Below are 24,816 nucleotides of genomic sequence, written 5' to 3'. Positions count from 1 at the left end.
GAATCAAGTGTTATTTCTGGCTGGGATCTTGAGCCTGGAGGGAGGAGAGTGTCCATCAGCACTTCCCCCTTTTTCTCCTGGCGGAGCATCCAGCTTGCAAATTGTCTTTTGTGGGGGGGGGGGGGGGGAAGGGTGGGAAAACCCAAGGAATCAACTTCCAGACATAAATACAATATGGACAAGTCATAAACATTATTAAAGCAAGTCTATCCCTGCAGGGCAGGTTTTTGCTCATAATGCTTTCCTGATTGCGCTTCCGCAGCGCCGGGGAAGTGAATAGCGGGCTGATTATCCACGGCCTGATCTACAGCAGCGGAAAAACGGCTCCCTTTGTGTGCCAGGGGGGAACTTTGCATATTTACTGCCAGGGAACAGCCAGGCTGGACATCCACAGAAGGGTTGAGCCCAAATTGGCCATGGCGGTTCTGGTGGGGCTTTCCTTGTGTCACCCATTACCCCAAAGCCCCCAAACCCCAAAGGTTTTTATTAAACCTGATGTCTCAGGTTTTAGCATTTATATTTTTCATGTTCTGTGCTGCTTTAGTGTGTGGGTCTGGGTTCACACCAGGGGATGCTGAGCTCTGTGCACAGAGCAGGGAGACAAAACAATTCCTGCTCCAGCTGGGCACCAAGGACAAATGATCCCAATCTCAGCCCAGGAGCACAAACACCGTGGGCTGGAGAGAGAAAAACAAGCAGGGTGGGACTGCAGGGGCTAAAGCTGGAATGGGACAATGAACTGCAAGGTGCAAATGGAGCAGAACTGATCCAAGGGAGAGACCCCGGGAGCGCTCGTGCATTTTGTGACCATTTTGGGTTCATTTTGTGACCATTTTGGTTCACCTTGGGTGCAGCCCTGGCTGGGCTCTTGTGCTGCCCAAGGTGGATCCATGGAGGCCTTTTAATAAATCCCTGCTTTATTCTTTAGTTCTGCCCAGCCTCTGTTCAAGGTCACCAAACACTTTGGATCAGTGGATGGGAGCTGTTGCTACAAAGGCAGAATATGGGGGAAAAGAATAATAATATTCATCATCATCATCATCATTACACTAACAATAACAATACTGAAAAAAGACTTTGTGACATATTAACAGAATTGTCACTGAATTTCCTTTGAAAACCCCAAAACCTGGGAGAAATCCAAGTCTTTTTGCATAGTATTTTCTTGGAGCCCATTGTCCAGCTCATTTGAAGTATCGTGGAATATCCTAAGTTACAACCCCAAGGATCAGAAGTGCCACTGATATTGTTCAATATTCCATGTACAGTGTGGCCCTGCTCACTGGGAGAATAATAATAATAATAATAATGATAATAATAATAATAGGCTCTGTGACCTAGTAACACAATTGACACTAATTTCTTTAAAAAAATCCCCAAACTTGAGAGAAATCCAAGCCCTTTTACACAATATTCTCTTGGAACCATTTGTCCAGCTCATTTGAAGTATCCTGGAATATCCTGAGTTGGAAGGAACCCACAAGGATCAAAAGTGTCACTGATTTGTTCAATATTCTGAACTGCTCACAGGGACAGTCCAAATCAGGTCTGTGGTCAATAATCAGAACAAATCACAAAAATAATCAGAAAATAAGAATCAGAAAATATCTGACATTATAAAAAGAAAAAAATTACTTTGTACAAAGCTTGGTGTTGGCAGAAATATCCCATAAAAGACCCCTTGTGCTGGATCCAGCCAGAGCAGCAGAGTTTTGAAGCAGATGCTCAAGGTGCAGTCGTTTCATTATTCAATTATGACAGAATTCTCCCCAACAACTTAATGAACATTCATTTGTGATGTATTAAACCATTTTTCCTGTTGAACATAAAGATCAGTGCTAGGAGCTATACATTCTGCGAGATAATTGCACCGTGTAATTCTGGTGCTTCAACAATTTATACTGAAATATTGATGGATATGTTCCAACATTCTTCTTTTTTTTTTTTTTAATTCTTTTTGCAAGCATATTTCATAATCTTTTAAATATCTCTCCCCTGAAAAGTTTAATGTAAAGTACAAATCCTCTTATGTAAGAGCGTTTAATGCATCTGGATATTGCTAAGCAAACAAAAGTATTTCAGAGCTGTTTCTGTTCTCAGAAATAAAAGAAATTGGTAACAGAAGGTATTGTAAATATGAGTTTATGAGAAATATGCAATAGCAGAAAGGCATGACTAAGAAAGAGTTCAGGGCTTCTCTTTAATATCAGAAATACAAAATATCTTTTCTGATTTTTCATTAGCATAACGAAGTAAAACACCCTTCCATTTTCAAATAGGAATTTATGCTAAGTGACATTTTGCATAATCTCCTTAGGAGAGGCCCTGTGGAATTTTGCTGTGCGTGGTTCCAGCACTGACCCAAGACTTGAATGGAGAAATGAGATGCACTGGGGTTGTACAGAGCAGTGAGGAGCATCTCAGAGAAGGAACCTTGCTCAGAAATGGGTGGGAAGGGCTCATTCAAGGGGTTGGAGTGTCTGCTGTGAAAAGCAAACTTCAATCAGGTCAATAAGTAGCCAGGATAAAGGATTTTGCTGTGAATTCATATAAATTTGTTGTTCCTCTGAGCACACCATGCCAGGATGGTTTTCTGGGTACTTTTTCCTGCCTTTTTCTCTCTTTTGGTACATCTTTCCCTCACCAGGAGCTGCCCCCAGCCCCTCATTCCATGTCACACAGGCCTGCAGCAGGAATCAGATCCTAAAGAGTGCCAGGACAGCTGCAGTGTCCCAGTCCCACTGTCCTGATCCCAGTGTCCTTATCCCAATCTCCACCAGAGTTCAGTGTCCCAATCCCAGTGTCCCAACCCCATTGTCCACCAGAGCTCTAGTGTCCCAGTCCCAGTGTCCTGATCCCATTCTGCACTGGAGCTGCAGTGTCCCAATCCCAGTGTCTTGATCCCACTGTCCAACAGTGTCCCAATCCCAGTGTCCCAATCCCAGTGTCCCAATCCCAGTGTCCTGATCCCAGTGTCCTTATCCCAATCTCCACCAGAGTTCAGTGTCCCAACCCAGTGTCCAATCCCAGTGTCCCAATCCCAGTGTCCCAATCCCAGTGTCCCAGTCCCAGTGTCCCATCCCAGTGTCCTAACCCCAGTGTCCCAACCCCAGTGTGCCAGTCCCATTGTCCCAACCCCAGTGTCCCAATCCCAGTCTCCTGATCCCATTCTCCACTGGAGCTGCAGTGTCCCAATCCCAGTGTCCCAATCCCAGTGTCCAATTCCAGTGTCCAATCCCAGTGTCCCAATCCCAGTGTCCAATCCCAGTGTCCCAGTCCCAGTGTCCCAGTCCCAGTGTCCCACTCCCAGTGTCCAATCCCAGTGTCCCAGTCCCAGTGTCCAATCCCAGTGTCCCAATCCCAGTGTCCCACTCCCAGTGTCCAATCCCAGTGTCCCAATCCCAGTGTCCAATCCCAGTGTCCCAATCCCAGTGTCCCAGTCCCAGTGTCCCAGTCCCAGTGTCCCACTCCCAGTGTCCCAATCCCAGTGTCCCAACCCCAGTGTCCCAATCCCAGTGTCACAATCCCAGTGTCCCAATCCCAGTGTCCAATCCCAGTGTCCCAACCCCAGTGTCCCAATCCCAGTGTCCCAGTCCCAGTGTCCCAGTCCCAGTGTCCCAATCCCAGTGTCCCAACCCCAGTGTCCCAATCCCAGTGTCACAATCCCAGTGTCCCAATCCCAGTGTCCAATCCCAGTGTCCAATCCCAGTGTCACAATCCCAGTGTCCCAATCCCAGTGTCCAATCCCAGTGTCCAATCCCAGTGTCCCAGTCCCAGTGTCCCAGTCCCAGTGTCCCAATCCCAGTGTCCCAATCCCAGTGTCCAATCCCAGTGTCCCAGTCCCAGTGTCCCACTCCCAGTGTCCCACTCCCAGTGTCCAATCCCAGTGTCCCAGTCCCAGTGTCCCAATCCCAGTGTCCCAGTCCCAGTGTCCCACTCCCAGTGTCCCAATCCCAGTGTCCCAACCCCAGTGTCCCAATCCCAGTGTCACAATCCCAGTGTCCCAATCCCAGTGTCCAATCCCAGTGTCCCACTCCCAGTGTCCCAATCCCAGTGTCCCAATCCCAGTGTCTCAACCCCAGTGTCCCAGTCCCAGTGTCCCAATCCCAGTGTCCCAATCCCAGTGTACCAATCACAGTGTCCAAGCCCAGTGTCCCAATCCCAGTGTCCCAATCCCAGTGTCCCAATCCCAGTGTACCAATCGCAGTGTCCAAGCCCAGTGTCCCAATCCCAGTGTCCCAATCCCAGTGTCCCAACCCCAGTGTCCCAGTCCCAGTGTCCCAATCCTAGTGTCCAATCCCAGTGTCCCAGTCCCAGTGTCCTGACCCCATTGTCCCCCAGAGCTGCTGGGCACTGCTGCAGCCCTGTCCTTGCAGCAGAGATGGTGCCCAGGCAGTGCCCACCCAGGGCCATCATCCTCGGGCTGGCTGCCATCCTTTCTGGGCAAGGGTACAGATCCTGGCCTGAGCTGTGCCAGCCGCGCTGCTTGTGCCTCATTTCTGCCTCTGAGCCTGGCTGAGCAGAAAAAGGAGCTCTCTCTGTATATTTATATCCCTACCAGGGCGTTCATGGATCATCTGACACCTTGGGATGGTCCTGGGGGATGACAACGAGACACCCAGCGCTCCACAATGTGTTTTGGCAGGCAGGAAGGGGTGGGAACCCCGTGCCCCCCTTTCCTCCTGCAAGCCTTCGTGTTCCTTTTTGGCACGTCCCCGCAAAGAGGAGCGAGATGCAAAACCCTGCCAAAGCTTCTCGTGGAATAGATGACATTTATATTGTTATGCAGTTTGCTGATCTAAACATACCATTGCCTTGCCTTGATAGCCCAGGGCAAGTGATAATCAGCTTGCTTGGTGGGCACCCTGCCATCTGAGACGGGGGGACACAAATAGAGACAGTTTGTGCATCATCCACCAGCCTTGCAGGAACACGATTCCCAGCTGAGAGCATGGAAATGTGTCTGTCTCCTGAGCGTGTGCATGTTGGCATGGCAAAGAGAAGTGACAGCGATAAATAGAATGGGTTTGGAATAAATCAGGGCTGTGTTTTGTGGCTGCTCCGAGTTGGATTTTCACTGGTGGAAATGGTGGAAGCTCTGGGAGGCACCAAAATTGGTCAGCTGGGCTGAGATCCCGTGGGACTGCTCTGCGTGAGGAGCTCTGCTTCTCTCTCCATCCCCAGAAGATGTTTGGTGTCACAGGTAACAGGGAAGATGAGGAATTGGGGTTCCTGGATTTTCTTCTGGGCAATTTGTCCTCCCTGTGTGCCTGGCACCACCTCGGGTGTGTTCCAGGACTTGGATTGAATTGGGGTTTCGGGATCGAGGACTTGAATCAGGGTTTGCTGGAAGGGTCTGGATTGCTGGGATGGATGGATGGACAATGGATGGATGGATGGATGGATGGATGGACGATTGGATGGATGATGGAAGGATGATGGATCCATGGATGGATGGATGGATACAGGGATGGATGATGGATGGATGGATGGATGGATGGATGGATGGATGGATGGATGATGGATGGATGATGGATGATGGATGGATTGATGGATGGATGATGGATTCATGGATGGACGCATACAACTCTTTGACCACGGCATCCATGGAAAACAAGGAGAAGGGGCTGTGTTTTGTGCCAAGGAGGATCTTGAGGCTCAGGGTGTTGTGGTGGTGTCACCTATGAGTGCCCTGATTGAACGAAGCTGCCTTCAAACCACAGGAAAAAACCCTTCTGTCACTCCAGGAGAAATTCTGGTTGGATTTGAGGAGAGGAGGAGCCCCAGACCTGGGAGGGTGGTGCAGCTCAGCGAGGCTGTGGCATCTCTGTAATCCTGAGGATCTTCAAGCTTGATTCCATTTTTAGTTAATCCATTATTTGAGTGATGGTTCAGGTGACTTCCAGCCATCTTTTACACCCGTGCGCTTTTGTTCTACAAATCTTTTCAGAGATTTTCTGGATTTGCAGTCAGATGAGGAGGAGCCTCTCCATCCTCACTTCCAGCAGCATCTGAAGCACCCTCAGTGCCGTTTCCCACCTTTTTTTGGGCTGTTTGATGCACATCCTCCCCTGTTTCCTGTACACTCCGATTTGCTTGTTTATCCCTCAGAGTGGATTTTCAGGGCTGTGTTTTAGGGAAAATTCGACCTGTGGGTGTTCCACAGAAGCAATTACCTTTCAAAACCCCTGAAGATGGGCTGCAAGTGGATACTTAGATGAAATAAAGGGGGACTTTGGGTGTACAAACAGAACTTGATTTCTTTCTGGTAATCTGGCCCTCATCCCAGCCTTTTTGAAGGATAATCATCGTTCCAAGAGAGGTTTTCATGGACTATAGCATACACTTTATATTTCACTGTGTAATGGAACCTTCCCTACACTCAAGGAAAACAATTTACAGAGCTAATTGCTGAACTCTGCAGATATAATCCTTTAAATGGGTTCTGTTAGATAAGAGTTTATGTTAAAAAAGAAGAAACGTTCTGGAGGAAAATTATTGTTTAGGGAACATTGATTTGCATGAATTAATGTTTTCACTTCAGCTGAGAGTTAAAAATGGATACTTAAGCTAAGCCCCATTTCAGTGCAACATCAATGCTTCATTAGTTCTGGTGTGAGCTGAAATCCATTGTTTGTTTGCTTTTTTTCTGCTGTCAAACTTCAGCTGGCACGGGGTCAAACTGTCCCAAAGATTTCATTTTTTGAATTAAACAGGGAAAATAATTAAAAAATAAAAGCCCTGCATGGACTCTGAGAGGGGAGGATGGCTCAGAGCTCTCTTTGTTACTCACTGCTTCAGTTTAGACATTGCTCTCCACCCTCCTGTCTCAGCCTACTTATCAGGGAAATTAGGGGTGGTGTTAATGATCTTACCTGACACGGTTGTGGCAGGAATGAGCTGATGAATATTTGCACAGTACAATATTTGTACAGAGGTGCTGCATCAGGAGCAGCCATCTGTCACATCTCTCACCTCTAAAGTCTGCAAGGAGCGTTTGGGGCCGGGGTAACTTTTACAGAATTTGGGGTTTTGGTTGCTGTTTTTATGGCTTGGGTTTAAATTCAGAGCTTAGCCCAGGTCTGAGCCTGCTGCCAGTTCTTTATAGTCCCTAAAATCTGGGTTATGGCACAGAGTGAGAGGTTCAGGAGGTGTTAATAGTGAACACGACATGGTATTTAATGTAATTTAATTTCATTTCAATCCCTTTTTCTCCCATGTAGCCGAGTGCTGGTGGCAGACTGAGGGAGAAAGAATAACCCCAGCATTGTGGAACACAGGGTATGTGGATTTATTCTCCATGATTTTCTTTAATTATCCTGCAATTTCTGTGTTGTTCTTGCCTCAGTTATATTCAGAGGAATGTTGCAGAATCAGGGATATCCAAAGAGGAAAGAAATAAAGAAAATATTCACATGGAGGCCACTCCCAGCACGTGACCAGAGCTGGGCTCTCCAGTAGCTGAGGAAAATCTGGAGTTAATTTCTAATTTAACCATGAATTCCCTTCTTTTGCAGGGTCTGCCAGTGCTGGTGAAGCCTTTTTTGAGAAGCACAGAGAAAATCTGCCATCCCAAACCCATCTCCTTCCCACTGGCCACCAGCCTGAGCAGGAGCTGTGTACAGGTGAGATGTTCCATCCATCAGCCTTTTGTTCCTGGTGCCAGCTGGGAATTGAACTGAGAATTCAGAGCTCAGGAACTTTTAAACTCAGATTTATTTGTGTAATATTTTTATCACACAAACCCACTGCTGCCACAATTTTTTAAATTGAATTTAAGGGATGGGAAATGGGTAATCTTTAAGGACCCTTCCAGCTCAAATAATTCCATGATTCTATGAAATTCCTGGGTGCAAAAACACATATTAAGTGGAAAATTTGATTCTCACTGAGATCATTAAAACCTCCTTTTATTTTTTTTTTTGACACCCACCATCCTGCTCAGAAAACTGGATTTATTTTTGAAATCCCTAATTAAGGACGGGAATTTCACATCAGGCAGATGCTGTCACTTTCTCCCAGCCCTTCCAGCAAAATTCCATGTGCAGTTTGGTGCCTTGGGCTCTGAGATTGGAGGATGGCTTTGAGAAGCTTTTCCCTCCTGGGAACTGCAGTGGCCAAGTTAAATCCCAAAGTTCCAACACAGGAAGAACCCCCTGAAAAAGGCAGGAATTGCCACAGGATTTGGGCAGTAAACACAGCTTGGGACACTCTGGGTATTTGCTTTAATCCCCTCTGCTTCTATTTTGAATTTGCCGTGTTCTTACTCACCAAACCACTTTCCTTTTTCGCCCTGTTTGCCCGGGGCAGAAGGAGGAGGGATGTTTTGGAAGCTGGAAAAGTTCCACTGATTCCTGCAGGGTTTCTGAACCGAGCACTGCCCCTCTCAAACACTGGCCCTCTCTAGGATTCCCCAGAAATTCCCCATTCTCCCACAGAGTGACAGGATTCAGGTTCCTGCAGGTCTGAGGGAGTTGGGATTTAGGAGCTCCTGCTCCTTTAGACTCAGCAGGAAGGATTCAGGGAGCCTAAATATTGTCAAAATATTGTCCAAATATTGCCGAAATATTGCCAAAAATCAGGAGCAAGTTCCTGAACCAAGCACTGCCCCTCTCAAACAGTGATCCTCTCTAGGATTCCCCACAAGGCAGGAGACAGGATTCAGGTTCCTGAAGGTCTGAGGGGATGGGGGATTTGGGATTTAGGGGCTCCTAAATCAGGAGCTCAGCAGGAAGGATCCAGGGAGCCTATATATTATCAAAATATTGCCAAATATTGTCCAAATATGGCCAAAATATGACCAAAAACCAGGAGCAAGTTCCTGAACCAAGCATTGCCCCTCTCAGACACTGACCCTCGCTAGGATTCTCCAGAAATTCCCCATCTTCCCACAGGATTCAGGTTCCTGAAGGTCTGAGGGGATGAGGGAGTTGGGATTTAGGGGCTCCTGCTCCTTTAGACTCAGCAGGAAGGATTCAGGGAGCCTAAATATTGTCTAAATATTGCCAAAAATCAGGAGCAAGTTCCTGAACCAAGCACTGCCCCTCTCAAACAGTGATCCTCTCTAGGCTTCCCCACAAGGCAGGAGACAGGATTCAGGTTCCTGAAGGTCTGAGGGGATGGGGGAGTTGGGATTTAGGGGCTCCTGTTCCTGCTACTTTAGGCTCAGCAGGAAGGATTCAGGGAGCCTAAAGAGTGTCAAAAAATGGCCAAAATATTGCCAAATGTTGTCAAAATATTACCAAAATATTGCCAAAAATCAGGAGCAAGTTCCTGAACCAAGCACTGCCCCTCTCAGGCACTGACCCTCTCTAGGATTCCCCACAAGGCAGGCGAAGGATTCAGGTTCCTGAAGGTCTGAGGGATGAGGGACTCGGGATTTAGGGATCCTCCTCCCTTAGGCTCAGCAGGAAGGATTCCAGTCAAAATATTGCCAAAATATCGCCAAAACCCAGGAACAAGTTTCTGAACCAAGCGCTGCCCCTCTCAAACACTGACTCTGTCTAGGATTCCCCACAGACATTCCCCAGCCTCCCACAGGGTAACAGGATTCAGGTTCCTTCCATCGGAAAGTCTGAGGGAGTTGGGATTTAGGGGCTCCGAAATCAGGAGCTCAGCAAGAGGGATTCAGGGAGCCTAAATATTGTCAAAATATGGCCAAAATATTGCCAAAAAATCAGGAGCAAGTGCATCCTTGAGCTGGCTGGAGCTCTGAACAACCAGGGGTAGAGGAAGGTGTCCCTGTCATGGAACTGGATGAGCTTTGAGATCTCCTCCAACTATTCTGGGAATTCTATGAGACTTGATTTATTATTATTTTTTTTAATTATTTTTTGTTTCCTCTCAGCAGAATGAAATACCCCAAGGGTTCTGCTTCCATTCTGCCACAAGTGTTGGTGAGGTTCAGCAGGAATTCCAAACCTGTCACAGAGCAAAGACTCTTTTTGAGGAGTAAACAGATCTCACTTCTATTTTAAATTTTTTTTTTTTTTCCCTTGAGCTGAAATTTGGGAAAGCCATTTCACACCAGGTGCTGAGGCTTAGAGCAAGCAGGAAAAATAAAACCCCCTCTGGTGTTTGTTGGTTTCTTAGGTGCACCACCGTGCCCACAGCTCCTCTCACCACTCCCAGAGAAAATTTGTGTGATCCTAAAATAATTCTGCACCTCTGGCCCACCAATATCCCCATCTGGTCAGCCTTTTATAGAGTAATTACTGTTTGACATGGCACTGCAGCTGGGGCTGGGCCTATTTTGGGCCAGGAGATATAAAAAGCTGCTTGTGAAGGAAAAAAAATAAATAAATAAGATGCCTGTGTTTGTTGATCTGTCATCCTAAACAAATGAGTGCAGAGAGTTGGTTTTTTCTTGCTTATTCTTTTTTGATTTATTTTGCTTTAAGGGTCATTTGTGGGAGAATTGGTTTGGCACCAAAGGCATCCAGATATGCCTCTAATTACCAAAATTCTAATTATTCTGGGCTGTTGTGGTGATATGGGGACAGTTTCATGGGGTGGCACAAGCCCAAAAAAGAGGCCAAGGTTTAACCATGGGAAATTCATTTTTCTGAGTGGGTGATGGGTGGGAAGCAGCACCTTGAGGAAAGGTCTGTCCTCCAAACCCTTGGATTTCTGAGCAGGCAGCTCATTCCCACAGCTCTGCGCGGTGTCATGAACGTTTTCTCGAGTCCAACATCAAAGTCCCTTCTGATTTTAATACCTTTGATATGCACATGGATATTTCTGCGCATGGATTTTACATTCTGGCCATGGATGGATGGAAAGGGAAAGGGAAAACAGGACCATGTACAAACTCTTATTCCCTGGCCCCAAATCCAGGTGCCTGTGTGGGAAACAAGTTGTGAAGCTGTTTATGGGAGCAGAGCTCAGGAAATTGGGATATTCTATCCCCTTTTACAGTTTCCCATGCTGGGCTGGGTGTTTCACCTCAAATTTTAAGCATCCCACTCGATTTCACAGAAAATCCCAACATTTTTAGTCATCCTAGGGAACAATGTTTTCCACTGGGATGGAGGAGTGGCTCTGGATCAGGAATCAGGGCTTTGGTTTTATTTTTTTCTGCTGTTTTTATAGCCTGGAACAATCCTTAGCACTCTGCTGCACCTCTTTATAACACCAAAATGGGATTATAGCACCTTGTTGTGGACTATTTCAAGATGAAATTGAAGTTTGGAGAGATTTTGGCATCAGAGGAACGGAGCAGTGATGGGGACAATTCCTGTGGTTTGGCTTTATTACCCATCCCAGCTTCTTGAGGAATTGTGTCCATGGGATGGGGCTGGGGAGCAAACCAGGAGCAGACAGGGAGGGATCAGGTCCCTTCAGGGCTGCAGCCCTGGCTTGGTTTCTCCTGTCAAAAATTCCAAAATGCACATGGAAAACCATTTCTTAGAACAAAAAATCCAAGGCAGCTGATATTTCAATGGCTGTTGAGACAAGGGAGATGGGAAAATGAATATTTTGGGGGTTTTATCTTTTGAACGGGGAATCTGAAAGCAGAAGGGAGCTGGGAACAGTCCTTGGCTCAGGAATGGCTCTCAGGTTTCTTGGCTCCTGTTCTCCATCAGCTGTGCCAGGCAGGTGGGGAGAGGAATCCTGGAATGCTGGGCTGGAGGCAAATCCATCCTGAAAAGGGAAACTCAGCCATGGGCACGATTTTCCCTCTGCTGGGTTGGGATTTCCATCATATCAGCTGGATATTCTCAATATTAATCACATTATTCCTCACCTTCATCTTCATCTCCTTGCTGTTTCTGCAGGTGCTCCATCCCAGCTCTGACTTCTGCTGGATATTTCCATATTCCTGGTAAGAATCTGAATTTTTATTTTTTTTTGCCAACTACAGCAAACCTAACATGTCCAGGTGAATGTTCCTGTAGGAAGTAACAGGAAGGAGAAGAATTTGGAGCCAGGATGTCAGGGATGGAAAAGATTCCATCAGGAAAAGATTCCTACAGGAACATTTACCCTAAAATTACACTGAGAGCTTTCATTTTATTTAAAAGGATTTTATTGCTCAGAAAAGCTGAATTCAGAGGCTTTGTCTTGAGTAGCTACAACAGGTTTAACTCAATTTAAGTTCTTATTTGGGTTCATTTTATCACCCTGGCTTTTGCCTAATTTCATGCTTCTCTTCAAGGCAACAGGGAGAGCCTCACATGGTGCAGAGATAGAAAAATAACTGCAGCTCTCCTTCCAGCCCATTGATTCTCTTCCATGTTTGAGCACACACAACTGGGAGGAACCACAGGGCAGACATCTCCGCACTGCAGAAACTCCAAAAATTAAAAAAAAAAAAATTAGATTTGTTTTGAAGCTGGGTTTAATTCGTTTGTCCGAAGTCGTGGCCGGTTTTGGGAGCTCAGAACATTCTTGCTGTTCTGCCTCAGGATGAAACTCAGATCATAGGAACTGCAGAGAGAACCCAAAATATTTGAAGCTGTTTAAGTAACTTCAGACCTAATTCAGAGCTCTTTGCCGAGTGAGGCCAAGCAGGGATTTGAACCTGACTTTTATGCGCGCTCTTTTCTTCTCTGTCCTCCTTTCAACTCCAAGTTCCATCTCATATTAAAGGAACCATCTCTGGGGATTTCATAAAAATGCTTTATTCAGGTCAGACTTTATTTTTTTTTAAACTGACCTGGTGTTTTGTGTCCAGCCACCCCCACCCCTGACACAAATAAATAGGTTTAGCAGTGGAAATTTTCTGAGGAGATTTTCCTGTCCTGATCAACAATTTGTGTTATTTTACAACAGTCTGGGTTAGAACTCTGCCTAACTGTGGCAGAGAGAAAGGGGAAGGTCCAGGTTGGGAAAATCTGGTATTTAGGGGACTGCGGATGGCTCTGCTGGGTTCATTGACCTCTTGCTGTCCTGGACAGAAAAGGAAACTCCAGTTTTTCTTCCTCAGTCCGGATGTGACTCACCTGAGTGGGGAAGGCAAACAGCCACAGGGCTGCTGCTCACTGGTGTCCCAGCGTGCCTGGGGACAGCTCATCAGCTGCCTGGCTCTGCTTTGTGAGCTCCTCACCCCTGTCCTGGTCCCCAGCTCTCTGTCACCGCTCAGTGAGCTCTTTCTCCCACTTTGTCCCAAAGCCAGGGACAATATTTGGGTGTTTGGTGTTTCCTGGATGCCCAGTGTCAGTCCCAGCCTGTTTTGTTGGGTGATGGAAACCTGTCCCAACTCCCCTGTCCCTTCCCTGTGCCTGCTCCCAAATCCTGACCGGTATTGCTGAGCTGTCCCAGTGCTGCTGTGTCTCACTGCCCACCACCAGGATGTCCCTGCTCCCAAATTTCCGCAGCCTGGATGTGCCCAAGCAGCACCTGATCCAACCAGGGAAGCTTTCTGGCTTTGGGTTGTGTTCCCACACTCTCTGCCTGCTCCAGAAGGCCTCCAGATCCCTTCAGACCAAGAAACTTCCTAAAATCTCACTGCAGAGGGCTTCACTCACGGTGCTGTGACACTTCCCTGGTGTCCAGTGAGCACCAAACTGGGGACACCAGTTCAGCCAGGCTGCTGGGAGGAAGCTGGCTCTGAGCAGAGCCCTGGAAGTGTCACAGACATCTTTTATGAAAAATTCTTTCCTTAGGATTTTTCCTCCTGAGAAGCTGGGAGGCCTCAGGAACAAAATGCAAACAATGGTTATCTGCTGCTGTGGAATGCAACAGGTGCATCTGGGATTGGTCTCATGTGGTTGTTTCTAATTAATGGCCAATCACAGCCAGCTGGTCGGACTCTCTGTCTGAGACACAAACCTTTGTTATCATTCTTTCATTTTCTATTCTTAGCCAGCCTTCTGGTGAAACCTTTTCTTCTATCCTTTTAGTGTAGTTTTAATATAATATATATCATAAAATAATAAATCGGCCTTCTGAAACATGGAGTCAGATCCTCATCTCTTCCCTCATCCTCAGACCCCCGTGAACACGGTCAGGATGCTGCTGGTCCTTGGGTGCTGCTGGCTGTGGCACTGCAGGTGCCAGCCTGGCACCCCTGCTCTCCGTGGGCACGGCTGGGGATGCAGGGACACGGGCAGGCAGGGCTGGAATGCAAATGCAAACGCACAAAGTATTGATTCCGTGGCTGGCTGGCTCTCCCCTGGTGATAGGCCATAGGCAGAAGGCAGCAGGGTGAGGAGGAGGAGGAGGAGGAGGAGAAGCTGTCAGGATGGTTCGATGCGGCTGCGGAGCCAATGGGAGCAGGGAGCCGAGGATTGGGCTGGCACAGCAGGGCTGGGGGGGCTCTCTTAGCAACAGCACCGAGCAGCTCTGCCCCCTCCCAGCCTGCAGCCAGCCTGGAAAGTTCCTGATGATGGCCCTTAATGGATTTGTCTCGCTCGTGCCAAGTTCCTACGTGATCTGGGTGACTTTGCTGCCTCATCCCTCCTCCCTGAGGCCCTCTGGAAAGGCTGGAAGGGAACTTTTCCTTTATCTCCCTGCTAAAACCGACAAGTGAGCTCCAGGTAAAGAGATCAGCTGCTGGATTCGCTGCTGTGAGAGCCCTGAGAACAAAAGGGAGTCTCATTTTCTCTCTTTGTGGTTGGTGTTTTCCTCTTGACACCTTCCCAGGGGTGTCTGGTGCCACTTTTGTGCCAGCCTCTTGTGCCAGGGCGAGCTGGACACCTGGGCTGTGCTCCCATCTCTGCCACGGAGTCCTTGCATGAAGCCAGGTGAATCCCTGCCCTTCACAATCCAGCTCACGTTGGTCAGTCCCAGCTAAACCCTCCCTGTGACCTGTGGGTGACAAAAACCCATCCCTGAGAAAAGCCCATCCTGCCTTGTCCCTTCTCTGCCTTACAGCAGGAATTGCTCTTTGTGCCTCTGTGCCTCTCCCCTGCTCAAACCACCACTGCTTTCACCAACCAAAATAAATGAAAATAACAGCTGAATTTGTCCAAACCTCCAGAACATTTCTCAGAGACGAGCACTGGCGCTTCCAGCAGGGTGACCTTGGCTGTCCTCCCCTCACCTGCTCCTGCTGCTCAGCCTGGCCACGTTCCTGGCAGGGTCTGCAGGCTGGTGGCTTTGGTGAGCCCTGCATCTGTGCAGATGTGCAGATAAATTTATGATTTATATTATAAATAACAGCACCACCGTTGGGACTGATGGGAACCCGCCTTCAGAGGGTCTCAGGTTTTGAGTTGTTGGAATGGCCCCTGAGGTATTAAAAAGTTTTTTTCTCCAGCCTCACGCTCAGAGAAGTTGGGATTCCTCAGTTCTGGTTTTCAAGGTTACTTTCTCTTATCTATGACATTCTTTCTCTGACCTGCTGAGGTCTGTCTGGCAGGTCGGGTTGAGGCACACTGGTGTTATCTTTTTATACTAAAAACTACGTGTTCATTATTTACCATAACTTCCCAACACCTATCACCCGTGTTAGACAGTGAGCTTCTACTCTTAACCAATCCAAAGGTGCCAACATCACAGCAGAAGATGGAGGCCAAGAAGAACAAAAAGGAGGACAGGACTTGCTCAGATTCCTCCATCTTGCCTCTTGAACCCCCATTCTAAAAACCCCAAAACTCTACATTTTCACCCTGTGATAAATTCACTGCCATTCTACTCAAACTCTTGTGGCTTGTAACTCCTCACAAAAAGTTGGGAATTGTTCCCGTGGGCTAAAATTGAAGCACAGGTGGTTTTGCCTCCCTGCCAAGGTTTCAGTCCCTGCCAGGGTCTGGAGCCCTCCAGGGCAGCCAGAGGAATTCCCACCCAAATCCCTCCATCCTGCTTCCTGAACCCCCATTCCAAAATCCCCAAAATTCAACATTTTCACCCTGTGATAAATTCACTATCATTCTACTCAGACTCTCGTGGCCCACACAAAGTTGGGAATTGTTTCCATGGGTTAAAATCAAAGGCTCAGGTGGTTTTGCCTCCATGCCAAGGTCTCTGAGCCCCCTCCAGGGTCTGGAGCCCTCCAGGGCAGCCAGAGGATTGTCCTGGGTTCCAACAGGAGGGTGGCCCACGGTGTCTGGGTCAGGGAGCCGTTCCTGTCAGGGAATTCAGTCAGCTGTCATCGCTTCTTAATTAAAAATAGCTGAGACTCTCTTGCATTCCTGTGCTGAGGGCTGGCTCGTTTGTCATCTCGTCCTCTGCTCTGCAGCAAAGCCCCCAAACACCTTCAGGAGCAGGGGGAAATTCCTGTGTGCAGGTAAAGGGAGCAGAAAATCCAGGCCAAATGCTGCTCCTTGGGTCAGGAGCTGAGCAGGGAATGAGGACACAGAATAAAATGTATTTATTTTCAATTTATTTATATGCATTTTATTTATAATGTATTTATTTTAAATTGATTTCTATTTATAAACCCAATTTATATTTATTTATATTTAAATATAAAAATTAATATATAAAATAAATAAATACGAAAATTTAAACCCATTATATATATATGTATACACATATATGTATATACACATATACACATATATATATATATATATATATATATATATATATATATATTATTCCCCAGGAGTGTCAGGAATAAATCAAACTGTGCTGGGGCTACAGGAAATTTTCCTCGCGGACAAACCAACTTCCATTTTTCCATCTTGAGTTTCCAGAATCTTCCTCTGGCCCAGTGCTCCCAAAAAAATCCATTTTTTTAAATCTGATCCAGACAGACCTTTCCCAGGTACATAAGCGACTGGATTCCTAATTCCTTACTAAATGGAATTTGGTGATTGCTGTCACCTTCCAGTGGGTTTCACCGATTTATTTGGGATATTCCTGAGGGCACAGCGAGCTGGGAGGTTCCCCAGAGCTTCAGGAGCTGCAGAGGGAAAGAAACAGCAGCTGGGATATCATTACTGAGGGAAAATACTGAGGGAAAATGGATCCCCCCTCCTCCTGCCAAAAAAAAAAAAAGGATTTACTGCAATTCTCACTAATGCTCGGAGCCAGGGGACAGTTTTGGCACGGTGAGAACTTTTTCTGGCTTCCTTTTTCTGAGTACATCAGAGGTGGAAGGGCATGAGGCTGCCTGACTTCCTGAACTGCAAGTTGCATCCGGATTAGCATATTTAATTGCCTGGGCTTGGCCTAATTTCCATGAATTTCACTAATCCGTGTTGGAGCCTGGGGATGTGTGCAGTCTCCACAGTGATGAATTCCAGAATTAAATGGAATATTGTTGGGAAAGCCCATCCAGGATGTCCTGTACAACCCCACCAAGCTGCAGGGAGGGAAGGGATGGGGTTGGATTTTGGATTTTGGATTTGCTCATCCCAAACTGGGATAATTCCCTTAAAAACCTCCCAGGCTTCACTGGGACCAGTCTGAGCTCCCAGTCCTGCTGCTAAAAGGGGATTTTTGGATTTTTCTGCCCATCCAGTGATCCCCCTCAGGAATGTGTTCCTACTGACCTGACTGAAGATCCAGAGACACTCATGGATGTTTTATCTCCTGCAGAGGGGAATTTCACATGCAGCTTATGGGATACACCTGGCTTAATTTAATTTATTATCTTCCAACTGATTTTGGTGGGGTTTTTTTGGGGTTTGTTTTGTTGGGTTTTTTTGGTGGTGTTTTTTGGAGTTTTTTGGGTTTTTTTGTTTGTTTGGTTTTTTGGTTGTTTTTGTTTTTGTTTTTCCTGAGTCTAGTTCAAGAAAGCTGTGGAAGAGTTCATAGGGACAAACAGAACTGATTTATTTGAGGATTTTAAGTGCTTCTGAGATGGGCTAAAATAATCAGGAGCAACAGGTAAAAGCTGATTTGAAGCCCAAAGCTGAGGACAGAGCTCCATGTTAGTCGAGACATTTTCACTGCAGAATCATTTTTTATTTTTTTTAAAACTAATTAAGCTCTGATGACTTCAGCTGTATTTTCAGCCTCTGATTAAGGGCATGATACTAATTAAACTCTTGAATTATTAAAAATGCAAATACTCAGACCTGTGTGCTGCAGCAGATTCGCTTTTCCATGCTCCAGGACAGCAGCAGGAATATTTGACAGAGTCCCTTGGGGTCACAAATTTTTCTTTTCCCTTTTCTTTTTTTATTGATGGCTGAACTCCACTGAATGCAGAATTAAAAAAATTCAGCTGTAAATGTCTCCAGTGCCTTGCAGCTACATAAAGAGCTTTGATGAAAACACAGCAAGTTTGGGGAGGAACTCTGGGGGTTTTTTTCGACATTTTGGCTGGATGGGCCGTGGGGATGGAAATGCCATCCAGCCCTTGGAGATGCTGCCAGCAGCAGAACCCGGAGCTGCCTTTGGGCTCCCTCTTTGTTGTCACTGTTCAGGTGTGGAGCAGGCTGGAGGATTTGCATCTCTAGCTGTGCCCTCACTCCTGTCCCTGTGACACACACGGGTTTTCAGAGAGGTGTCCCCGCCCCAGGAGCTCTCACTGTGGGCTTTCCTTCACCCCAAGTGTGTTCTGAGGTGTAATTGTGGCCTTTCCTTCATCCTAGGTCGATTTTGAGGTCTGACTGTGGTGTTTCCTTCAGCCCAGATGTGTTTTGAGTCTCACTGTGGTGTTCCCTTCATCCTAGGTGTGTTCTGAGGTGTCACTGTGATGTTCCCCTCATCCCAGGTGTGTTATGAGGTGTAATTGTAGCCTCTCCTTCATCCCAGGTCTATTTTGAGGTCTCATTGTGGTGTTCCCTCCTTCCCAGGTGTGTTCTGAGGTCTCACTGTGGCCTTTCCTTCAGCCCAGGTGTGTTCTGAGGTGTAATTGTGACCCTTCTTTCATCCCAGGTCTATTCTGAGGTCTCACTCTAGTGTTCCGTTCAGCCCAGGTGTGTTTTCAGGTCTCACTGTGGTGTTCTCTTCACCCCAGGTGTGTTCTGGGGTGTAAATGTGACCTTCCCTTCAGCTCAGGTCCACTTTGACATCTCACTGTGACCTTTCCTTCAGCCCAGGTGTGTTCTGGGGTCTCACTGCGGTGTTCCCTTCATCCCAGGTGTGTTTTCAGGTCTGACTGAGGTGTTTCCTTCAGCCCAGGTCTATTTTGAGATCTCACTGTGGTCTTTCCTTCAGTCCAGGTCAATTTTGAAGCCTCTCTCAGGTGTTTCCTTCAGACCAGGTGTGTTTTCAGGTCTCCCTGTGACCTCCCCTCCATCCCAGGTCTATTTTGAGATCTCACTCTGCTGTTCCCTCCATCCCAGATGTGTTCTGAAGTCTCACTGTGTCTTTTCCTTCAGCTCAGCTGTGTTTTCAGGTCCCACTGTGGTGTTCCCTCCACCCCAGGTGTGTTTTCAGGTCTCACTGTGTCGTTCCCTCCACCCCAGGTTTATTCTGAGGTCTCACCATGGTGTTCCCTCCATCCCAGGTGTGTTTTCAGGTCTCACCGTGGTGTTCCCTCCATCCCAGGTGTGTTTTCAGTTCTCACTGTGGTGTTCCCTCCATCCCAGGTGTGTTTTCAGGTCTCACCGTGGTATTCCCTCCATCCCAGGTGTGTTTTCAGGTCTCACCGTGGTGTTCCCTCCATCCCAGCTGTGTTTTCAGGTCTCACCGTGGTGTTCCCTCCATCCCAGGTGTGTTTTGGTCGTGGCCCTGCTGAGCAGGAGGGCTCTGAGGATGTTTTGATCTCTTTGCTGCCGCACCTCAGCAGGCACCAAGCCCCTCTTTGGAGGAGTCCTGGTGTACAGGCACATCTTGGGAAGGGGTTTTGGGGCTCCTCTCCAGGTGGAGAGTCCTGCAGGGGTGCAGTGAGCTGGGCTCAGAGCTGTTACCTCTGACTGTCCCCAGTGTCACACTGTGCCCAGATCATGCCAATTTCTGTGTTTATTAAAAAAATGTGCTGTGCCAGAGCCAAGAGCTTCAGTGCTACCGTGAGTGCCACTGCTGCATCTCTGCTGCGCCCTGGTCACATTTTTGGGGCTGTGGGATGGTTCCTGTTCCCTCCTGAGCCCTCTGCCACCCTGCTGGCCCTGGCAGTGGTGGCAGCAGGGATTTCAAGGAGCCAATGCAGCTCCAACCTGCTCAGAGGGGATTTTCTTCCTCCTTGTGCCTGGTTAGCTCCTGACAAAGACATAAAATAAGGTGCAGGGGGCACCGTTCATGTGCAGCAAGTGCACATCATGTTTAATAACCTGTAAATCTCACCGGGGTGAAGTGACAACAAATTACTGGAGTCACTTATCAGGCAAAAATGACCCAGTGGCAGGTGAGGGGGTAAAGCCTTGGGTTTGTTTGGTTCTCCTCCTGACTGTCCTTTTAGTGTTAAAACAAAGCAAGAAGTGGTCATTGCTTCACCTATGACAAGAGATTTTTATTTCCCTCCTCCTGACTGTCCTTTTAGTGCTAAAACAAAGAAGAAGCAGTCATTGCTTCACCTATGACAAGGGATTTTATTTTTCCTCCTCCTGACTGTCCTTTTAGTGTTAAAACAAAGAAGAAGTGGTCATTGCTTCACCTATGACAAGGGATTTTTATTTTTTTTTCCTTCCTCTTGCTCTAATGGGCTGCAGGTGTTTCACAGCCAGCCCAGGCTAATCAGGACAGACTTTCTGGCCACAGGCCAAAATTATAAAACTGTCCAGGGAGAGAAGAAAAGAAAAGACAAGGGGTGGGGGGGTGTGGGAAGGAAAATAAAAAACCCCAACAAAATAGTAAAGCAAGAGAGGGAGTCACTCCATGCTGAGATTTTGTACTTTTGTGTCTCCTGAAGTGAATACATCAGGAATCAAAGGTTTGAAAAGTCATTCAGCCTCTCCAAAGGAGAGGGGGAACCATCTGCAGGCCAGGATGGGGCTCTGTGCTGCCCTGGCACCGGGGGAACCCTGGAGCAGCTCCACCAGAGCTGCCACAGCTCAGGGGTGTCACCAGCCAGGGGCTGGGTACAAATCACAAACAGGACAGGACTGCTGGGAAGGTGCCTTGCTTATTTTGGATACAATACCTACTTGTAAGCCTTAAAACAACGCACAGAGCTCCACTATCAAAACTTCCTAACATCTCTCTAGCTATACTTTTCTACTAGGAGTTATTCTAGACAAGCCTTAATACACAGATCACTGTTCTATTTGTCCTTACTTTTCTACTTCTTACATAATTTTTCTGCTGAAAAATCAATGTACAAATCACCAATGGGACAGGACTGCTAGGAAGGTGTCTCAAGCTGTTTTATTTTTCAGCATCAGTCTCATTCCATGGTTATGACAATGGGAAGATGCCAGCAGCTCACATCCCAGGCAGCAAACCACTTGAACTTAACGTTAAAAATTACTTGACAACTTTTTTTGGCCAATCACTCAAAACAAAAGCACATTGACAGTATTTATATCTGTATTGTATATATTCTATATTGACAGTAGTTCTATCCAACCACTATAAGCACACGTACCCTTGGTTAAACAATGCTTGTTATTTAGAATACAATACCTGCTTGTAAGCCTTCAAACACAATGCACAGAGCTCCATTATTAACCTTAAAACTCCCTAACATCTCACTAAATATACTTTTCTACAGCTTAAGGAGTTATTCTAGACAAGCATTAACACACAAACCATTGTTCTATTTGTCCTTACTTTTCTGCTCCTTTCATCATTTTTCTGCTGACCAATCTCACGGCTGCTGCTTAGCTCCAATCCCAGTCCTGCTGTCTCTGAGCTGCCTTTTGCAGCTTTCCCCAACCCCTCTGATTCTGTGGATTCCCACAAGGGGGTTGTGGGATCCTGGCTGGGTGTGGGCATCCTCCTGCCAGGACAATGTGCGGCACCAGCCCTGGAGTGCAGGATCTCCATAGTGACAGCAGAGCTGCCAGGGAAGCGCTGTGGCCTTGTCCACCAGTCATTAATTAATCCCTTTTCTGCAAAATTAGAGCTGCAAAGGCAAGGCAGAGCTCTGCAGCTCTCACCCAGCTGCATTTTAGTGCTGAATTGCCCCTGAGCCCCACATGGACAGCAATTCTCCTGGAAGGGAGGATGGGCTGTGTGAGGGTGGGTGAGCTGTGCCCTCCCAGCTGGGCAGGGCTGGACCTTCCCCAGGTGCTGCTCTCTGGGGTGGGAGCCAAGAGCAGCCAGGATGCTGCTGGGGAAAGGGAAAAGGCCCAGGGAAAAGCTGCTCTGAGGCTCTGGCTGGCTCCCAGCAGTGGGTTTGCCTTGCCCTCAGGCACCGTGGCTAATGCTGAGAGATGCAGCCCCACAGGAGCCCCTGTGCCATTGTGGCAGTGCCCTGGGGATGCCCCTCACCTTCAGCTTCCTCAGGCAGTCCCTGAAGGTAAGTGAGATGTGTCCAAGCCTCAGGGCATGTCCACAGGAGCTGTCTGGGTTTGGGGGGCTGAATAATGAGCACAGCTGAGGGGAATGAGTTCACAGAATTCCACCTGACAGAGAGCATCTCACCCAGATCTGTTTAGAGGCTGGGTTTGGCTGGGGCCAAACTCTTTGTGCTGTTTGTTTATCTAAGATATGGGTTTGGATGCTCAGCAGGAAAAAAAAAACCAAAAAAACACAACAACCAAACAACAAACCCGTGAGTGATTGATGTTAATTATTTTCATTTCAGATCTCCTTTTTGGCAGCTGGGTGAGAAGGGAATGTCATGGCCAAGGAGGGAATGCCAGGGAGGGATTGCCAAGGTTCAAGCTGAATTCCAAGGGGACAGGAGTGCTGTGTGTCACCTCTGCACCAGGTCAGTGCCCTGTGAGCTCTGAGGAGCATCCCTGATCCCTCAGGCTCTGCATATGCTTTTAGGGGTGATCAAAATGGAAATGCCCTGGTGTCAGGAATTACAGAGTTGCAAGGCTGAAATGATTCAATAAATTGGATTAGATCAATTTTTTTCCTTATAGAAAGCAAATGGCTGGTGCAAAGCATCAGGAAGGGCTTTATAATGAGGCAGAGTGAGTCAGTTTTGAATTTTGTGCCTTTTTTTGCATTTTATAGTTGGTTGGAAAAGTCTGTGAGCTCTGGCTTGTTGTTTGAAGAGTGCTGAGAATACTGCAAAATGTAGTTTTGAATTTTGAACAAAATTCAGTTTTAAATTTTGAACAAAATCCAGTTTTTAATTTTGTGCTTTTTTTTGCCTTTTGTAGTTGGTTGGAAAAGTCTGTGAGCCCTGGTTTGCTGTTTGCAGAGTGCTGAGAACACCGTGACACTCCTGAAAACACAAATAACACTGGCAGTGAACAGTAGCTTATCAAACCTTTTCTGATGGCTCAGAAATCCCTGGATTCTTTTATTCTTTTATTCTCCACCCTTGGAGTATCCTGTGCTTCAATTTCCGGCTTTGGGTGCCAGCAAAGCTCAGCTGGGACTGTGCAGATGGGACACAGAGCCACACTGATTTAGGGTGGCAGGGACATGACTTCATGTTCCTTTCTCCTTCAGCTTATCTGAGGGGAGGAAACTGGGGGCCTTATCTCTTTTTCTGAGTGGAAAAACTGATTTCAAGCGCACATGTTTGGAGCTGCAGCAGCGAGCCAGGTTGGCTCGACTGAACCACAGAATCTGAGTGAGCCTAATTAGAAAGCAGGATGCCTCCCAGCACTTAAAGGTTGCTTTCAAGATTCTGATGAGCTGACAAAACAGATTAGTGAGAGGTGGGATTGGTATGAGCCATGTTTGGCATTTTCCTGCTCCGTGGCAGCAACAGGAGGCCCCTGTGTGGAGATCAGAGCCCTCCTGTGCTTAAACCTGCGTGAATTCACTGCAGGGGAATGCACAAAGCTCCAGGGCTGAGCTGGAGATGCTGCTGAGCCCAGAGATAAATGTAGTTCAGCTTTAAAATACAAGAGGAGAGGTTTAGGTTTAGATGAGATAAGAAGGTGATCAGAGGGTGGGCAGGCCCTGGTAGAGGCTGCCCTGGATGCTGGCAGTGCCAAGGCCAGGCTGGATGGGCCTTGGGGCACCCTGGGATGGTGGGAGGTGTCCCAGAGCTTCCTTCCAACCAAAACCATGCTGGGATTCAATGAAGGACAGCCCTGAGAAGCCAGGCCCTCAGAACTGATCCTGCAGTCTGGCAGCTCCCAGACCCTGCTGGATTCTCTGTGAGCAGGGGGGGAGGATTTGGGGAGCGTTTCCCACACGTTTCTTTCCAGAATTTGTTTTGTGAGATTTAGATGAGATAGGAAGGTGATCAGAGGGTGGGCAGGCCCTGCTAGAGGCTGCCCTGGATCCTGGCAATGCCAAGGCCAGGCTGGATGGGCCTTGGGGCACCCTGGGATGGTGGAAGGTGTCCCAGAGCTTCCTTCCAACCAAAACCATGCTGGGATTAAATGAAGGACAACCCTGAGAAGCCAGGCCCTCAGAACTGATTCACAGAGAGCAGGCGCTGCAGTCTGGCAGCTCCCAAACCCTGCTGGATTCTCTGTGAGCAGGGGGGAGGATTTGGGGAGTATTTCCCACACATTTCTCTCCAGGATTTGTTTTCTTTGAGGCAGTGCTGGATCCCTGTGGCATGGCAGGGCAGTGCCAGCCTGGTGGTGAGGGCAGGGCTGCTTTATCCCGGACACCACTGCAAACACCACCAGCAGGTGTTTTGTCCATCCAGGCCCTGCCAAGCTGCTCTCCTGAGTTCCAACACCCATTTTTGCTGCTCACAATCCCCCTGTCCTGCCTGCTCAGGGTCTGCAGCTTCCCTGGAGCCAGGAAAAGCAGGATTTCCCCTGCTGGCCCTGAGCTCGGAGCTGAGCCACCCCTAACAGGTCCCCCTGGCTCCCCTCAAGCACATGATGAGAGCTTTGAGGCTGAGCAGACAGCTGGGACGCTCTCCCAGGGCAGCCTCCGTGTCTGGGCCTCCGTTGTTTTTGTCCAAATCCCTCCTGATTCCTTTCCAAAAGTGGTTCAGTCTGTAAAACCAGACCAGGTGCCTTTGGTCGGGCTCATTCCTGAAATACCAGCAAAAAAAGC

General features: G+C 47.6%; 1 long non-coding RNA gene across 1 annotated transcript; it reads left to right on the top strand.

Moving 5' to 3' along the window:
* The first annotated feature begins 7,221 nt into the window (after nucleotides 1-7,221).
* LOC128950031 (uncharacterized) lies at nucleotides 7,222-11,826 on the top strand. The gene is made up of 3 exons (XR_008484300.1): nucleotides 7,222-7,281; nucleotides 7,518-7,625; nucleotides 11,778-11,826. It is a non-coding gene; the product is annotated as an uncharacterized LOC128950031 (long non-coding RNA).
* The last annotated feature ends 12,990 nt before the right edge of the window (nucleotides 11,827-24,816 follow it).

The sequence above is a fragment of the Melozone crissalis genome, unplaced genomic scaffold, assembly GCF_028551555.1.
Source record: "Melozone crissalis strain CALT ecotype California unplaced genomic scaffold, PUWL_Pcris_2 ptg000372l_1, whole genome shotgun sequence".
Taxonomy (NCBI): Eukaryota; Metazoa; Chordata; class Aves; order Passeriformes; family Passerellidae; genus Melozone; species Melozone crissalis.
The sequence above is the reverse complement of the archived record's forward strand: the minus strand, read 5'-3'. Positions and strand labels throughout refer to the sequence as shown.